The sequence below is a fragment of the Ceratotherium simum genome, chromosome 3 (genome assembly GCF_057802395.1).
Source record: "Ceratotherium simum simum isolate JZ-2026a chromosome 3, ASM5780239v1, whole genome shotgun sequence".
NCBI lineage: Eukaryota > Metazoa > Chordata > Mammalia > Perissodactyla > Rhinocerotidae > Ceratotherium > Ceratotherium simum.
Window position 1 is genome coordinate 57,839,601 of NC_141902.1, and position 18,252 is coordinate 57,857,852.

The window sequence follows — 18,252 nt, forward strand, 5'->3', positions numbered from 1 at the left end:
TAGGTGTATAACACACATGCATGTATATATATGCACATATATGCATACAGGCACCTAGGACACTCGATTTTGCTTGTATAAACACACACTATAGAAACCTCCATAATCAAAGGCACATATCCATCCAATCCCAATCACAAAAGCACTACAAAACAACGTCAAATAACGATTTGGATCTAAAAATAACCAATAGAAATCAATTTTATAAAACCTTGAGGTAAACAGGTTTCTTCCCACTAGGAAAAAAGTTTATTTGCTTTCCACAAACATCGCTCCTTTTCAGCACCCACCACAGTCAGAATTGCAAAAACACATAAGAACTGGATCCAAGCAGATGATAATTTTTTAACGTTTGATTTTTAAAACCATTTCGCTAACAATCATTTTGGAAGAGGGCCCAATGAAATAGACAGTGATGACAGAGTACAGCCAGCGATCATGAACAAGTAACCAGTTTTAATCAAATAGGCCAAATAAGTGACTCAAAACAAATCATTTTTGGAACATATATAGAATGCGGAAGTCCCAATCAAGGATGAGCCAAACACTGCCCGAAAAAATTAAGTGTTAGGAAATACACCAAAATGTTAACCATGAAACGCTATCTTTGGAAATGGAATTACAAGGACGGGTTAGTTTGTTCAGATTTGGTATTCCTATTATTCTGAGTATCTATATTTTCTACCGTGTCATAGGCATTATTTTAAAATTAAGGCAAATTCTGTCCCTGTATTTCACAGCTCTCTAGGATAGATAGCATGTCTTTTACATAACCTCCCGGGAGAGGTGGTACCAGCTCCGATCCTCCTCGTGTCTCCCATCAACCTGCCACCCATCACAGAAAAGGTTTCACCACGTTCCCTAGGACAACTCCCGTCATCATCATCCTCATCTCACCCGAGAAACTAAATAATGCATCTCGTCTCTCCTCCTGGTAGCAGAGGCTTTATAAAATTATTTTATCCAAGTGGGCGATTTGGAGAAAGGTTTACCAAATGATGAGCTCCCCCCACCCAAAGGCAGAGAAAAGGAGAAAGACACCTTGTCCCAACCTCCAACCCTCAAAACGCAACCGGCGACAGGGGGTCGCGGCTCTCTCGAATCCCGAAAGAATCAGGCCGCCGCCCCCAGGCCCGAGCCCGAGCCCGGGCCGGGGGAGGCGCTCTCGTTAGCTGATAAAGGGGTGGGGGAGAAGGTCAGAGACGCGACCCCGAGGGTCGAGGGACATGTATAGCGAGTCGCCGGAGGGGCGGGTCCCTCCGCCCTCCCGGGCGAGCGGCTCGGCTTCGAACGCCGCTCTGTAGGCGCCCGGGCAGCGGGAAGCCTCCGGGGCCGAAGGGCCGCACCGCGCCGAGGGCTTCCTCAGGCCTCCGCCTGCCGCCCACCCGGGACCCCGGCGGCCACGCTCGGCAGCGGCCCGGGAAGGGCCCCGGCCGGCCTTGTCCGCCGGCGGGGCATAGGCGGCCAGGAGGGCAGAAGAGGAGGCGTTACCGTACGCTGCTCCGGAGCTGGCGGGGGTGGGGCGCGGCTCCAGCGACCCGAGGCCGGCTCGGCAGCGGCTGCGGCGGCCGCGTCCTTTATTTTTGCTGCAGCAGCGGCGACTTGTCAAAGGGAAAGACGTAAGCGGCGGTGGGAGCGGCGGCAGGAGCGGCGGCAGGCGAGTCTCGCGGGACTTGGGCGGAACTCTCGCGCAATCTAGAGCCCTCGCCCCGCCCCCCAAGCCCAGCGCGGGAGGCGAGAGGGGCTGAAAGTGCAGCGCCGGGGCGAGGTTGTGGGCGGAAGGGAAAAGGGAAAGGAATTTAGTGGGGGACGGGAGCCTAGGTTCTGGGAACACCCCGCCACCGCGCAGCCCTCACCTTTCAGCCCTCGCAGAGTCCAGACAGCCCTGTCCGCCAGCGGAGACCGGCCTCCGCCTATGAGGCACAATTGGGGGTGTTTGACAAAGGGCGGTGAGGAGTGGGGGTCCGTTCAGCGCGTCCCGTTATCCTAGTGGTGGGCCGGGAAGACCGCCCGGTGTCCTGGTGCTGCGGGACGCAGCGACGCGTGGAGAAGCTGACGGCAGGGGCGGGGCGAGGCGGCCCCACCCCCGCCCCCACCCCTTTATCTCGGACGCGCGCCCCGCGCTCTGCGCTCTGTATCTCGGTTCACTCCCGGCCCCAGACCTCGGGTCGGTTAAGTTCAATCACGTAAAAGCGTTTCGCTTGACCTACTTCTATCTTATTATTCATGTCTTTGCGCTGCAGGACTGCCAGAACCCTGCACATACTGGGGCCTGCGACTCCTCAGTTTTCTTTTCTGCTGAGGAACACGGAGGTAAATTGTCCTTTAGGTGACACATCCTTGATCGTGACCCCGACCTCTACAATGAAGTCCCGTGAGGAGAGGGACCCTGACTGGCTTAGTCAGCACTATATCTCCAGCACCTAACACCGGTGCAGGTGCTCATCAAATTGTTGAATGAAGACTCCTGTCTGTCTTCTTTCTGTACCTGTTCTTACTCCTAGACTCCCGCATTTTACTCCTAGACTCCTAGACTCACCACCTTCCTGGTGTCCTTCGTTGAAAATATTCTACTGAGCACCCATTATGTGTCACTGACTGAGAATATGGAGCCGGTGTTTGCCCTCCAGAAGTTCAGTATCTAACTTGGGACATAAGAGGAGTACTCAAGATACAAGCCATGTATATGCCACTAATGTAAAAAACTATGGTATAGGCAGAAAAGAGAGTGCTTCCCGTGGTTAAATTGGATATGTGTGAGGCAGTTTAGCCCAAGAGTTATTTGACTCACTGTCAAATAACTTGTTTCACTGTAAGACATGGGTGAGAATTCCAGAATCCCTCTCACAAGGTGTATGAACTTGGGCAAGTTGCCTGACCTCTCTGAACCTCAGTTCCTTATCTGTCAACTTAAAATGTTAGTTCTCATTATCACAAGGTTCTTGTGGGGAGTAAAATATATGTAAAGCTCCTCGCACCTATTAATTACTCATTAAATGATAGTCCTTATTATGTGTGTGACTTAAGTTTCTACATATAAAATGTGTATCTCTTTCTGGCAAGATAGTGTGAGGAAGAAGGGTATATATGGAGTGATGTCATTGTTGCTAGTGCTTTATGATCTGGGTATTGTGTATGAAGCTGAGACAAGGCCAGCAAGCGCCCTTGTCATTCTCATTTTAACTTGCTGATGATACAGGCTTCTGTACCACTCACAAGCATTCCATGACATTCCATTTTTCTTGGATTTGTAAAACCTACTGCTTTTGCCCGTTCTCTTTCAAGAAAACGACTATGCTTATTTTAAAGGCCAGTTGAGAGATTCCTTCCTTTGCCCTCTCCTTAGCTTCCACAGTCAGTGCTGTGTGGAAAGGAGAATTGAATACAATTGAGTCCAATTGCGTACAATTATCAAATACAGTTCAAGTCAGCCAGTAAGCCCTAACTACTTTCCACCCTCACCTTGACAACTCTACCCCTTCCCTAAACACCCTTTAATACTTGAATCAACGTCTCCTGGAGTATTGTTATCAGTCTTTCTCCCACCTCTACTGGTTCATTTTATCCAGATTTCCCCTAGAAAAAAATGTTGGAGGGGCTGGCCCGGTGGCGCAAGCGGTTAAGTGCGTGCACTCTGCTGCGGCGGCCCCGGGGTTCGCCGGTTGGGATCCCGGGCGCACACCAATGCACCGCTTGTCAAGCCATGCTGTGGCGGCTTCCCATATAAAGTGGAGGAAGATGGGCATGGATGTCAGCCCAGGGCCAGTCTTCCTCAGCAAAAAGAGGAGGATTGGCAGATGTTAGCTCAGGGCCGATTTTCCTCACAAAAACAAAAAAAATGTTGGAGATGGGGCAGTGGGGGGCAGGGGTGGGGGAGGATAGAGACAACTCAAGCATCATGGACCCTTGTCCTAATAGTCCTCTGAGCAACGAACTCTGACCTCACCATTCAGCTACCTCTTTCTGCTCACACACACACATCACCACCTATCTCATGCCACTTATGCCACAATCCTACACCTCAGCCAGGAGGTCCCAGGCAGAGGAACTGGAGAATTAACAGAAGAGTATATATTTTTCATCTTTCATCTGCGTATAGAAAATATACAGCTCCTAAATAAAAAATAGGGCTAAGTCAGAGGTGAAAGGATCCAACAGAGGAGTAAAGTGGGGAGGCAGAACAGGGAGAAGGTTTAAAGGATTCGGGGAATGTTTGTTTTGCCTTTGGCACTTGGCTCTGGAAACAAACAGCTCCGTTGTTCAGAAAAGGGCTCTAGAGCAGGAATCCACAGTCATGAGTCCTGGTGTCTCCTGAAACTGCAGACTGTTTGCCTGCAGGTTATACAGCCTTTCTGAACGTCTTCTCATATCTGTATATACGGGTGGTAACGGGTTTCCTGCCCGCCTCAGAGTATCATGGCAGTCAAATAACAGAGGCAAGTACTTTGTGAGCCTAAAGCACTATATAAATGTGAGGCATTATTATTATTCATTCATTTAACAGATCTTTGTTGAATGCCTGACATAAACGAGGCACTTGTGCAAGGCACTGATTATACTAAGTTGAGCAAACTTTAATAACTGCCCTCAAGGAGCTTATGATCTAATGAGAGGAGATAGGGAAGAAGATAGATAATTATAACACGATGTGAGGAGAGTGCAAGTGACAAGGGTATGGGGGAAGGATCCAGCAAGAGGAAGGATAAAGACCTGAAATGCTTCTTGAAGAAGGAAGTTTAGAAGGATAGCACATATAATGAGGATCTAGCTCATTTCATGAAGAGTGATTCATAAATCAACTCCAAGATAACTTCAACAAATTGCTCTGTTGTGGGTTGTGAATTCTACTTTGTTGTAATAAAACTCATATCTCCTAAACCAATAGAAAAGAGGCTTTGATGTGGAGTCATTATATATATCCATTAGCTTTGAAGAAAGATGGAATTAATAGAGGGAAAAATCAGTGGTATCTTAATTAGAAACATTTTGTTCTTACAGCTTGTGTTTGAACACCAGAAAAAGAGAATGCATTCCACCTCACGTGCTTGGTCCCCAATAGTTCCCTTCAGCCAATCTTTCTGATTCAGGTATTATTGCAGATCAGAGGCTAAGAAGCATTTCCAAAATGTGATAACCAAACCTTATTTTTATTTATGTGTTTATTTATACTCCACTTCTTTACAAAAGACTTTGAGAGAGCTGTTAGCACTTTATTCTTAATCATGTTCCCCACAGAAAACTCCAAGAGAGTGTATATATCATTCAATCATTTCTCACATTTATTGGTACCTACTATGCGTAAGACATCATGCTAGAACTATAGGCTGTACAAAGTAGGTCCATGCCTTGTGTGGTCCTAAACTAAAGATGGAGATAAATATCCATGAAAAGATAGCTAAATAACCAACGATTTGGATTCTATCTCTCTATATTTTTCATTGGTTGAATGAGCAAAATTGTAAAGTTAGATGCCCCACTTCTGAAACTTGTTTACTCTACCCCACTGCTCCTCCGGAGAAACAGGATACAAAGGAAGGGCAAGATGTTTATTGTGACTCGATATTTATAGATGTATGATAAGTATTTTAGTAAGTCCTCTGGAATACATCATCCTTTAAACAGAGAGTAACCATGTCAGTTTTCTCTGGGTACAGGTAAAATTTGAAATTGACCAAACCCAAGGACAAATTAAAATTATTCTGGAAGACAAAGACTTGCACAAAAAAACAGCTATCAATAAAAAGCAGTATGGGGCCGACCCCGTGGCTTAGCGGTTAAGTGCGCGCACTCCGCTACTGGCAGCCCGGGTTCGGATCCCAGGCGCACACTGACACGCCGCTTCTCCGGCCATGCTGAGGCCGCGTCCCACATACAGCAACTAGAAGGATGTGCAACTATGACGTACAAATATCTACTGGGGTTTTGGGGGGAAAAAAGGAGGAGGATTGGCAATAGATGTTAGCTCAGAGCCGGTCTTCCTCAGCAAAAGGAGGAGGATTAGCATGGATGTTAGCTCAGGGCTGATCTTCCTCAGGAAAAAAAAAAAAAAGGCAGTATGATACAAGCTAAAAGAATGTGCAGGAAAATAAATATTCCCATAACTCAGAAAAGAGAAGAGATTGTTGGACAGAAAGAACCAGGTGGTATAATTTGAGAGGGGAGCTGACAGCTAAATATAAAAAGTTAGGTATTCTGATAATAATGTATTCTCAACACACCAACCTCCAAGCCACCAAAGTTGCCTGGAATTTTTGTTAGGTGTATCTGCATATACACACAAGAACACACACATCACCTCTTTTCTCACTAACGAATAATTGGTCTGCCAAAGAGGTTTGAAGTGACGTGGGAATACTAAAAATAGGACCACAAAATTGGCAGGTAGTTCTTTTGAAAATGCAGTCCCTTCTTGCTGAATGCAAACTTTATAAGGTTCCCACTTGAATCCATATTCTAAATGAAATATCACATGTACCAGGACAACCCACCGTCTAAACAGAATTAACAACTTCCCTCACTAGTTCCTTAAGCCTGCAATGCAATAACCATTTCTAGATAAGTTATTTTTACAACAGTTTGTTAGTGGTGTTTCATCATATAATTGCCTGGTGCAGACACAGATGAACATTTTCTCACTCAGCAGCAGGGAATGGAATGTTGATGCTAGGAAAAGAAAATGAAGCTACAGGAAAAAAATATGCCTACAACGAGGAGAAGGGAACTAACATGTATATAGTGCTATCCATGCCAGACACTGTGGTTGCACAGTGGGAACAAGATGAACAAAGCAAATCTTTGTTCTGGAAAGAAAATAGTAGAAAGGGTGTATATATAAATAATTATAACACAAGTTAGAAAGTTCTGAGTATAATAAGAGAACTTTTCCCCCTTTTAAAGGACTGGGGAGATTAGAAGAGGCATAGTTGAATTCCAGCAAATTGGATCAGGGACAGTTCTTGAGAAATGGGGCCTTGAAAACTGAGTGGTTAGCTTTCGACATGTGGAAATAGGGAACATTCTAGGCACAAAGAATAGCATAAGCAAAAGTGTGCTCAGGATCAGGAGGCAGTCCAGTTGAGTTGTGGCTATGTGGTACTTAGGTTTTCCAGGAATCTTGGATGCAAGTGACAGAAACCCAACCTGAACTTGCTTGGGCAAAAGTGAAAGAGAAGAATTAGCTCAAAAAATCCAAAAAAGCGTTGAACAGCCAAACTAAGGAGGAAGGGGAAAAATGAACCAATTCTTCAGGAACTTCTGGAACCAGGAACTTCAGCACCACCAGAACTCACTTGCTTCTTTTCTTCCCTTGCTGCACTGGCTTCAGTTTCTCTCAAGATTGGCTTTCTGGAAATAACGGCACCCCAAGTTTTACATCTTACTATTTCCACCACTAGAAGGGGCCTAATACTCAATTTAAGTTTGAAAAACTGTGGGGGAAAAAAGTACTGATTGGCCAGGCTTGGATCTGTGCCCATCCCTAGAACAATCCCAGGAAGCCAAGGGGAAGAGCAGGGCTCACCATAGATGGACATCGAATACTCGCCAATGGTATGAGAAAAAGTGGGAGATGGGTCTGGAAAAGCAGTCACGTCTTATGAGGCTATGCTCTGGGAGTTGGTGAGGACTGAAGTTGGCGTCTGTACAAGGAACATATCAGCAAGGGGGGGAAATGTGTTGGTCCAAAATTATGGTGGACATTCGCCCATCAGGTTAAAATGGGGTTGAAAATTTTGTCATTATTCAAATTGATTAACGTTTTGTCATTTCAGTCAAGATGTTGTGAATCATAGTGGATCTCTCATACTGACTTTAAGGACAGCAAGACCTGTCTTCAGTCTTCTAGCTGGATGACTTTAGGTGAGTATCTTAACCAAACTGATGCTCAATTTCCTCACTGAAAAATAATAGTAGTAATGACAGCTAACATCTATTGAATCTAGATGTTCAAAGCTCTTTTCAAACATTACTTCATTTAATCCTCAAAACAATCCTATAAGGCTCTATAAAGATGAGATGATAATCCCCACTCACAGAGTTATTGTTAAGATTAAAGAAACCATGTAAGATGCACAGCCCACTTGCCTGGTGCACAGCCAGCACTCAATACATCATTATTTTTAATTATCTGTTGCCCAGAAGAGGAAACTCCCCTCATTTCCTGATTGCCTCTGGCACCAGAAGCTGATACTTTGAGAAAACAAAACAAATGGAAGGGAAGAACTCCATGACTCCTTGCCTCTGACATAGAGGGGGTTATTTAGGGTCTGACTCAATAGGGACTAAAATAGGCCAGGAAGAGAAATACTACAACATAAATAGAAAGTAGGATATGGAAAAATGTCATTGTGGAATGTCAACTGAATGAGATTGGGCTAGGTCTCTCTCTCTCTCTTTCTCTTTCTCTTTCTTCCACAACAGCAAAAGCAAAATACATTTCAATAAACTTTCCTGCCACTCCTTATTGGCTATCATGTACAAAAGAAAGGGTTATTCTGGAGGGTTCTATCTTTATGAAGTCTCCTTTTCTTGCAAATAACAGAAAAATCATTCAATTAGCTGAAGGAAAAGGAGGAATCTATTAAAAGGACCCAAGGACAAGAATAGTGTGACCTCACTCACGAGGAATGAGAGCCAGGACTGGGACAGCTGCTCTGAGCACTCTCAGACCTCACAGTATCCCTGCCTCTTGTTTTGCATCTGCTCCATTCTCCTTTCTTTGCAAACCACCTCTCCTTGTTTCCCTGTTCCCAGCAGAACAGCCATCCTGTGGCTCCCAATTCTTTCTCTTCTCAGTTCAAGAGACCAGCAGATATTCACTGGTATCTCTCAAAGGCCAGAGTTTGTGGATGAACAAATCTGATTGTTCCACCTCTGGAGTTTGCAGGCATCCCTTCCACTCATCTTGTATTGGCCAGAACTTATTCATATGGCCACACCTAGCTGTAGGGGGGACTGGGTTATATGATCTCTAACTGGGCGGTCATAGGCTCTGTAGGATCTATTACTAAAAGAAAGAAGGGGAAAATAGCTACTGGAGATAGTTAGCTGCCTCTGCCACAGTCCATATCAAATGCTTAGTTATTTAAGACAAAGATGGGTATGGCACCTCCTGGAGATAAGGCCAAAGACACATGATGGATCTAACTCATGCAGGGAGCTATAACCTATAAAGAAAGAGAAACTGACACCAGTGAGAAACAGACCTGGTGCCTTCTTTTTGTAGGATAGATTCACAAAAATGGGATTATCAGATCAATTTTTTTCCAGCCTTATTAAGATATAATTGACATATACCACTGTGTAGATTTAAGGTGTACAACGTGTTGATTTGATAATAATATTACAATATTATTCAGCCATGAGAAAGAAGGAATCCTGCCATTCACAACAACATAGATGGACCTTGAGGGCATTATGCTAAGTGAAATTAGTCAGAGAAAGACAAGTACTGTATGATATCACTTATATGTGGAATCTAAAAAGGTCTGACTTATAGAAACAAAGAGTACGATAGTGGTTACCAGGTGCTGGGGGTGGGGGAAATGGAGAGACATTGGTCAAAGAGTACAAACTTCTAGTTAGAAAGTGAATAAGTTCTGGGGATCTAAATGTACAGCGTGTAACTGTACAGTATTGTTACAGTTAACAATACTGTATTATATACTTGAAAGTTGCTAAGAGAGTAGATCTTAAATATTTTCACCACAAAAGAAATGGTAATTATGTGATGCAATGGGGGTGTTCTAAGATCAATTTTAATCCATATGGCCTGGGCCGGCCCTGTGGCTTGGTGGTTAAGTGCGCGCGCTGCGATGCTGGCGGCCCGGGTTCGGATCCCGGGTGCGCATCGAGGCACCACTTCTCCGTTCATCCTGAGGCCGAGTCCCACATACAGCAACTAGAAGGATGTGCAGCTACGACAAACAACTATCCACTGGAGCTTTGGGGGGGGGGAAAATAAAATAAATAAAAAAATCTTTAAAAAAAAAAAAAAAAAAAAAAAAAAAAATAATCCATATGGCCTGATTACTTTCCCAAAATGTTGTAATAGTTCACATTTCTATCAGCTGACTATGAGGGTGCCTCTTCCCCCAGTCTCACAAGCACTGCATGTTGTCAGTGTTTTCAAGTTTTACCAGTCTGGTGGATGAAAGATGATATCTCACTGTTCTAATATGCATTTCCTTAACTATAAGTCAATTTGCATTTTATCTCAGTTTTAAGCAGGGTGAGTATATTTCCTGTTTGTTGCTTTGGTCATGGCCTCAGGGCACACCAGCTTGTGGTATTCTTTCAACCCACCTCAGTTTGCAAGGCCTGAAAGTGAGCACGATTCTACCTCTACCTCTCAGTCTCAGCAGCTGCGCCACTCCCTGCACATTTGTGCAGCCCTCCTGAAAAACAGTTTGCCAAAATGAATTCTTCTCACCTTTAACCCAGCAATCCCTCTTCTGGAATCTGTGTCACAGAAATAAACTAAACTATAGAGAAAACTATATGCACAAAAATGTTCATTACAGCATAGTCTATAACAGTCTAAAACTGTTATGAAAATTAACAGCCCAAGTAGCCAACAAGGGTTAGGCAAGCTATGGTATGCTGCATTCCTAAATCCATTAAAATGATAATTATGAAGACTATGGAATGATATACAAATTACTCATGATACAAAATATGGATAGATGATGGTTCCTGTTTCTGCATGCCCAGCATCTCTTGTTCATGAAAGGAACTGCCTCTCCTCCTGATTGTATCACACTGTTCCTCCCAATTCCTGCCTGCAAGAGTGGGCATGTGATACAGGCGCAGACAATCATGATACCCCTTACCCCTACCCACAATGGTTTGCCCAAGGGGTGGGCATGTGACCCATGGAAGGCCAGTCAGAGTCTCAGCATGATATTTGGTATGTGGATGCTTTGTCTTCCTCTGGGATTAAGAGGTGTACGGATCGCGGAAGCCTCACCATGGTGTTAGCCATTCTTGACACCACATAAAGAGAGCCCCCTGAATATTGAAGCCACACAGAAGAAAGCAGACCCAGAGCATGGAAAGACACAGGACCCCAACAGCATCATTTGAGCACCTGAATCTAGCTATTCCAAAAGCCAGTGTACCTCCTAGTTATTGAACCAACAAATTTCCTTTTTTTACTTAAGCTACTTTGAGTTAGGTTTTGGCTACTTACAACCCAGAGTCTTAACTAACACAATGTGTATAAGAAAAAAGATTGGAAGGAAATGCACCAAAGAACTATTGTGTTAGAGTGAAGGAATTATGGGAGTTTTTCTCTATATTTTTTATTCTGTTTGTAATGTTATATAATTTTTATAATTTCAAAAAAGTCATTTAAGAAAAAAAAACAATCCACCCCCTTGGGGCCCACTGCAGCTGAAAATGATCATATTTCAGGGTCCACATGTGTGTAGATTAGGAGATAAGAGAGTTTTTAGGTCACACAACTGAGGGGCTGAGATGCAAACTCAGGTCTGCCTCCTTCAAAGCCAGTGCTACAGATCAATCCTCTTCCTCATTCAAAGGAAAAATGTCATAGGCAGAAGTGTAAAGAAAATATATAATTATTCCACTGTATTTGATAACACACTGTTGTAATAGCTGGCACTTAAGAAAATTAGTTTTTATTATGTATGTTATTCATTTCAACTTTATTATATATAATATTCATTTCCTATTGCTACTGTAACAAATTACCACAAATTTAGTGGCCGAAAACAATACACTTATCTCATAGTTCTGGAGGTCAGAAGTCTGAAATAGGTCTCACTGGACTAAAATCGAGGTGTTGGCAGGGCTGTGTTCCTTCTGGAGGCTCTGGGGAGAATCTGTTCCCTTGCCTTTTCCAGTTTCTAGAGGTTACCCGAATTTCTTGGCTCATGGCCCCCTTCCTCCATCTTCACAGCCAGCAATGTGTCATTTTCTAATCTTTCTCTGACCTTGATTCTCCTGCCTCCCTTTATAAGGACCTTTGTGATTATATTGGGCCCACCTGGATAATTCAGGATCATCTCCCCATTTCAAAATCCTTAATTTACCTTTACATTTACAAAGTCCCTTTGCCCATGTAAGATAACATGTGCACAGGTTCCAGGGATTAGGACATGGAGCTCTTTGAGGGGTCGTCATTCTGCCTACCACACAAGTTATATAACTACAAGATTAAAACCTTGGAGTGTGTACAAAAAAAGTTACCCTCAATTCCTCCACCATCCTAACATGATCCCTAGTAATATCTTTCTATAACTCTTTCCAATCTATTTTTCTATTTAGTCTTTCATATAGTCATAATTGTACCATTTTGTGTCTGGCTTTTTCACTTCGTATGTACCTCAAGCCTTTTCCCGTGCTCCTGCATAGTCTTTATTGATACTCATTAGCAATGACTGCATAATATTCCACTGAATAGATATACTGTCATTTATTTAACCAACTCCCTATTGTTAGACCTTTAGGTTGACATTTAGGATGTTTCCATCTTTTCACTCTCATACACAATGAAGCAATGAACAAACACATGCATACAGCTCTCTCTAAGTTTGTAGATTGTTTCTTTAGGATAGATTCTCAGAGATGGAACTACCAAGCCTAAGGAAATAAACACTTTGTCACCAATAGCCAAATTACATACTCAAAGGTTATAGCAATTTTACTGTCACCAGTGATGAAGCAGAATGCTTGTTTTGCTGCATCCCATCAATTGTTGTCACTCCAGGGGTGTGAATTCAAAGCCATTGCCAAATGCCATTTGATTCATTCTCTATATCCTGTTTAGACTCTGGGGAAATTTGCTCCTGGTCACCACGTTTGAGGTAAACCTGAAGTGTCATGATTTCTCAGGTGTGTTTTCATCAGTCATAACTGAATTAGCTTGTCAACTAATTCAACCCTTTTCTCCAAAGACACATGAAGTTAGAAACCAGCTTCCCAGAAATGATTTTTTTTTAATGGTTTAGTAGGAGAGACAGCACCAATCCCTACTACAACAGCTGTGGAGCACATCTGGAACATGTCAACATCTCTTCTTTACCTCTTACAGCTGTGCCTAGCTGAACCCACCTGGGAGATCATCCGGCTGCCCACCCTCCTGAACTCTGCAGAAGAAAGGGGCCAGACCTCCCAGTCCTTGCCAAGCATGCAGTCTCAGGCTGCTGTGACAACGTAGAAAAGTAAAGCCAGGGTGGTACCTAGACTTGTGGTTGCCTCTGGTCCTGAGTTAAAGCTTTTTCCAAAAATGACAATAACATGACAATGATACTAACAACAACAATAATCAATATCTCCTCAGTAATTGCTAAAATCAAGGCAGTGTGCTGAGTCCCATATATGGATGATCTCATGTCTCTTTACAAGAACACTAGAAGGTATCTGCTATTACAATTATTTTAAAGATAAGGAAATTGAGGCTCAGAGAAGTTAAGGAACTTGTCCAAGGCCGCAGAGCTAAAAGGTGGAAAAACCAGGAATGTGAGGCCAGATTTTTTCTGAGCCCAGAGGAAGATTCTTAACTACCATAATAGGTGGAATTGCATGCTAAAAATATCTATGACATATTGTCTTAGTGTATTGCCCATCAAAACCCAGTGTCTTAGGGAAAAGCCATCTGGTACCCTTCTGTACCTTCAAAGAAAGAAGCAGGGAGGGCTCCTAACAATGGCAGGGCATTGGGAGAGAACCACAGAGATAATGAGGAGGCGCTTGTACCTTGCCCACACATTCTTTTGATGTCTGACTCGTTTTCTCAACTGGAAAATAGCATGAGGAAATGGATGTGTAATTGGGTTCAGGGTCCTGGTTTGTATCCCAGAGCAGAGGACCAGTGCCTTGAGTCCTGGGCTCTGTCATGTCTGCATTCCTCCAGCATTCCTCTAGCTTCAGGCCTGCACCCAGGGCCCTGGGCCAGACAGAAGCACAGACGGAAGGCCTTGGCTGGTGATTCTGAATCAAGGTGTCTGAGCCAGAAGGCCGTACCCCCTGAAACAGACACACCCACACCCACCCCTATCTGGGGTAGGCGGATACAGCCCTCCTCGGCCTCAAGGGCACTTAGGCCAGACTGCAGATTCTGAAGTCAATCTCAACAATGGTTTGAAGTTGCGATTTCCACCCTCTGACCCTTTGTAATCCCATCCTCCCTCACTGCTGCCACTGTCTCTATTAATCCTTCTTGTGGCAGCTACTCTGCTCTTCAGCCATAGATACTGCTCTTGTTGTTGTTAGTAGCGGTAGCAGTGGCAGCAGCAGCAGTAACAGTAGTAGCAGTAGCAGCAGCGGTAGTAGTAGTAGTAGTAATGGTGGAGATGGTGGTAGGAGTAAGAATAACTACTGCCACTTGTTGAACCCTTCCTTTGTTCCAGGTACTATGCTGAATGCTTCACCTGCATTATTTTACTTCATCTTCACAACCACCCTGGGCAAGGTGGATGTTAATATTCCCATTTTACGGATGAGGAATTGAGGTCTGAGATATTGTGTAATGTGGCAGAGCTGGGGTTTGAATCCAGGTCTATGTGCCTCCAAAGTCCATGCTCTTAACTGCTGTGTTCACTCTCTTCTGATGGGAAATGGGTTTTCTACTACCAGGCTGTACACTAATTGTCTTGGGACTTGGTCATAAGTCCTCTGTATTTGTTTCCTATTTTGATAACACATTACCACAAATTTAGTGGCTTAAAACAATAATTTATTATCTTTCAGTTCTGGAGGTCAGAAGCCTGAAACGAGTCTCATGAAGCTAAAATCAAGGGTCAGCAGGGCTGCATTCTTTCCAGAGGCTCTGGGGAGAATCCATTTCCTTGCCTTTCCAGCTTCTAGAGGCCTCCCGAATTCTCTGGCTCATGGCCCCTTCTTCCATCTTCAAAGCACATCACTCCAACCTCTGCTTTTGTCATCATATCTTCTTTTTCTCTCACCATTATTTACTTCGGGCCCACCTGGAAAATCCAAGATAATTTTCCCATTTCAAGATCCTTAACTTAGTCACATCTGCAAGGTCCCTTCTGCGATGTGAGATAACACATGCACAGGTTCAGGGATTAGCACGTGAACGTCTTTAGGGCACCATTATTCTGTCTCCCACACCTACCAAGTGCCAGTTTCCTCAGCCCAAAGCCAGGCAGGAAGGAAAGGCCCACTGAGTGAGTGGCACACACCTCCCCTCCCCTCAGACGCTCCCTCACCAAGGTCACAGAACTTGGGCATGGGCTTGGTCTGCAGAAGGAAATGTTGAGAACAGAGCATCAGAAGGAAAGGAGCTGGTTGGTCACCCACAGAATTCAGAGTTGGGCAGAGTTAGAGGCAGTGGAGAAGGCATTCAGTCCAGTTTACTACTGCAGGCTTCCCCTCCACAACATTTTTGACACCGTTGCTAGAATACCTCCTAGAACAGAAACCTCACTCCTTTACCGGCCAGCCAGTTCCATTGCTGGCAGCTCTAATTGTTAAAACTTCTTCCTTAACTTAAACCTTCTTCCTCAGAAATTTACTCATTGGTCCTAGATCTACTGAGGTTGAACAAGCCCTCTCCCTCTTCTGGAGGTGAGGCCCTTGAGTGCAATGAAGACTTTGAAGGGTGCTTCTGCTAAATTGAAGGCACCAGTTGCACCTGGGGTGTGTTCTGCCATCCTCCACTGCTACAATAACAGGGGATACTCTGGGTGCCATCAGAGTCTCATGTGCCATGGACAATACCAGTCTGGTGCCTGCCACATAATAAAGGGCTCTTCAAGGCAGTGCCTTGGACTGGTGTCAACCAGCAGAGCTGGTTCAATCTTGAAAGAGAAGGGCAGAAGCAGGTTTGGAAGCCTGGCCAGGAGCCCCAGGCTCCTCTCGTTAAAGCAGCTGCCAGAATTGAGAGACTGGAAGCAAGTGATAAAAATTACATGTAGGGGCGGGGTACCCCCTACGGCTTTAGTCCAAACTGCAAGTACAGTTTGGGTCTGATTTTTCCCTTTTGTTCAGACTCCTGGGCTCAGCTGCTGCCTATCTCTCCCCCATGTCTCTCCCTCTCCTCTTCTATCTGTTGAAGCCACTGAGCACTTCTGTGCCTGTCCTGGGCCTGTGCCATTTGCCCTCCATGCCATTCCTCCTTTTTCCCCTGCTCTGGTCTATATCATAAGAGGTAACCCCTGCAGGCTGTGTTTCCCAGGCCCCTGGATCAGCCAGCGTCCAGCATGTTCGGCTAATGGGAGGCACTGGAGGGAGATGGGGACAAGCCAGGCTCTCTCTCCCCAACACACACACCTCTGGCTGCATCTCTGCTTTTCCTCTATAGTCCAGCTTCTATTGGCATCCCTGGTTCCTATGTCCTGACAACCTCTCCCACTGCCCTTCTGACCTAGAGGAAGAAGTGACTTCTTGCTGTTGCTAATCTTGAGTTGCATCATGTTCCCCAGTGGTTTCTTGGTTCTTTCATCACTTGTGTAGCCAGGTCTCTTTATTAACATCGCTCTGTTGTATGTACTCAAAGTGGTATTTGTTTCCAGACTAGACATTACCAGTATAGATTCTGTTATCCTTTCATCTGTCATGCTTCAAGCACCCCATACTGTTCTAGAAGTCTTAAACTCCCTCTCTTAGACTGAGTATTGATTTTCCCATCTAACAGCCTTGGTAACTGATTTAGAATTTTTGTTGTTGTTGTTTCCTAAAATCTCTGAAAAGGAAGCTATAGGTTTATGAGACCCACAAAAGTCAAGAGTGGGATCTAGTTCCATTCAATTCAACAATTATTTACTTAGTTCTCAGCATTCATTCATTCATCCATTCAACAAATATTTACTGAGCACCCACTGTTTTCTAGGCACTGTTGTAAGAGCTGGGGATACAAGAATGAACAAGACAGTCCTTGCCTTCGTGGAGTCTATAATCTAGTGGGGGGAGACAATGAACAAATAAACAAATAAATCTATAGTATATCAGATGGCGATAAGAGCTACAGAGAAAATACAAAGCTGGGTAAAGGGGTGGGGAGTGCCTAGGAGGACATTGCCCTTTTATATAGGTGAACAGGAGGGTCCCTCTGGTGAGGAGACATTTGAGCAGAGATCTGAATGCATTGAGGGAGTGAGCCTTGTGGATATCTGAGAGAGGAGTATCACAGGTAGACGGAAGAGCAAGTGCAAAAGTGGATCCTGAGATGGAGTGGCCTTGACATGTTCAAACAACAGCAAGGAGATAGGATGGTTGGTGTGAACATGGGAGAGAGTGATAGGAGAGGAGGAAAGAGAGAGGAGTGGGGAGGAAGAATCATGTGAGGCATTGGAGGTCAAGGTAAGGATTTTGGCTTTTACTCTGAGATGGGGACCACTGGTGGGTTTTGAACAAATGAGTGACCTGATCTGGCTTACATTTTTGAAAGACCGTCTGGCTGCAGCACTGCAAATAAACTGGGAGGGGCAAGAATTGAAGCAAGGAGACCTATATCGATAACCAGGAGGCTAGAGCAATAACCCAGGGAGAGGTGATGATGGCTTGGACTAGGGTAGAAGTAGTGGAGATGGTCATATGTAGTTGGATACTGACTATATTTTACAAATAGAGTCAAACAACAGCAAGGAGACAAGGATGGTTGTCTCCAACCTTATAATTTCCTCCATCCGTATAATTTGTTGATATAGAGTATGAAGGAAGGGATCACAAATGATTCGGTTTTACACATGGGAAACTGGGAGAATGCAGTTGCCATTTATTAAGATGGAGAAAGGAGTTTGGGAGGGAAGGTCAGAAGTCTGGTTTTGGACATGTTGAGTTTGAGATGCCTACCAGCCAACCAGGTGGACGTTGTCAGGCAGGCAGTTGGATATGAATGAGTCTGGAATTGACAGGAGAGGTCTGGGATGGAGATGTAAAGTTGAGAGTTGTCAGAGAACAGGTGGTATTTAACGTCATCAGACTGGCTAGATCACCTGGGAGTTGAGGACAAATAAGAGGAGGAGAGGTCTGAGGACTGGGCCCTGAGCGCTCCTGTGTGTGGAGGTCAGAAAAATGTGGGAGAACCAGGAGAGGGGGCTGAGAAGGCTGTGTGTGTGTGTGTATGTGTGTGTGTGTGTGTGTGTGTGTGTGTGTGTGAGAGTGAGTGAGAGAGAGACTGTGAATGACCCTGTGAGTGACTGCAGTCTGTGTCCATGCCTGTCTTTAGGTCCTGTAACTGGGTTGGTGTGGCAGAGGGAAGCCACATGGACTTTGAGTCTGCAGGCAAAGTTCCAGGCTTGCAGCATGAGTTCAGTGAACTCGTCA

The 18,252-nt window shown here is 44.5% G+C and overlaps 1 protein-coding gene across 10 annotated transcripts in view; it reads right to left on the minus strand.

Moving 5' to 3' along the window:
- Positions 1-2,014, minus strand: part of HERC1 (HECT and RLD domain containing E3 ubiquitin protein ligase family member 1) — a 183,175-nt gene extending 181,161 nt beyond the window's left edge. For 7 of the 10 annotated variants that reach the window (XM_087428280.1, XM_087428283.1, XM_087428282.1 and 4 more), the window contains exon 1: positions 1,492-1,624. The gene's annotated coding sequence lies outside the window, so the exon portion shown is untranslated. Of the gene's footprint in view, positions 1-1,491; positions 1,625-1,856 lie in introns of those variants that run through there. The other 3 variants (XM_087428259.1, XM_087428299.1, XM_087428269.1) reach the window with 2 other exon arrangements.
- Positions 2,015-18,252: the final 16,238 nt, after the last annotated feature.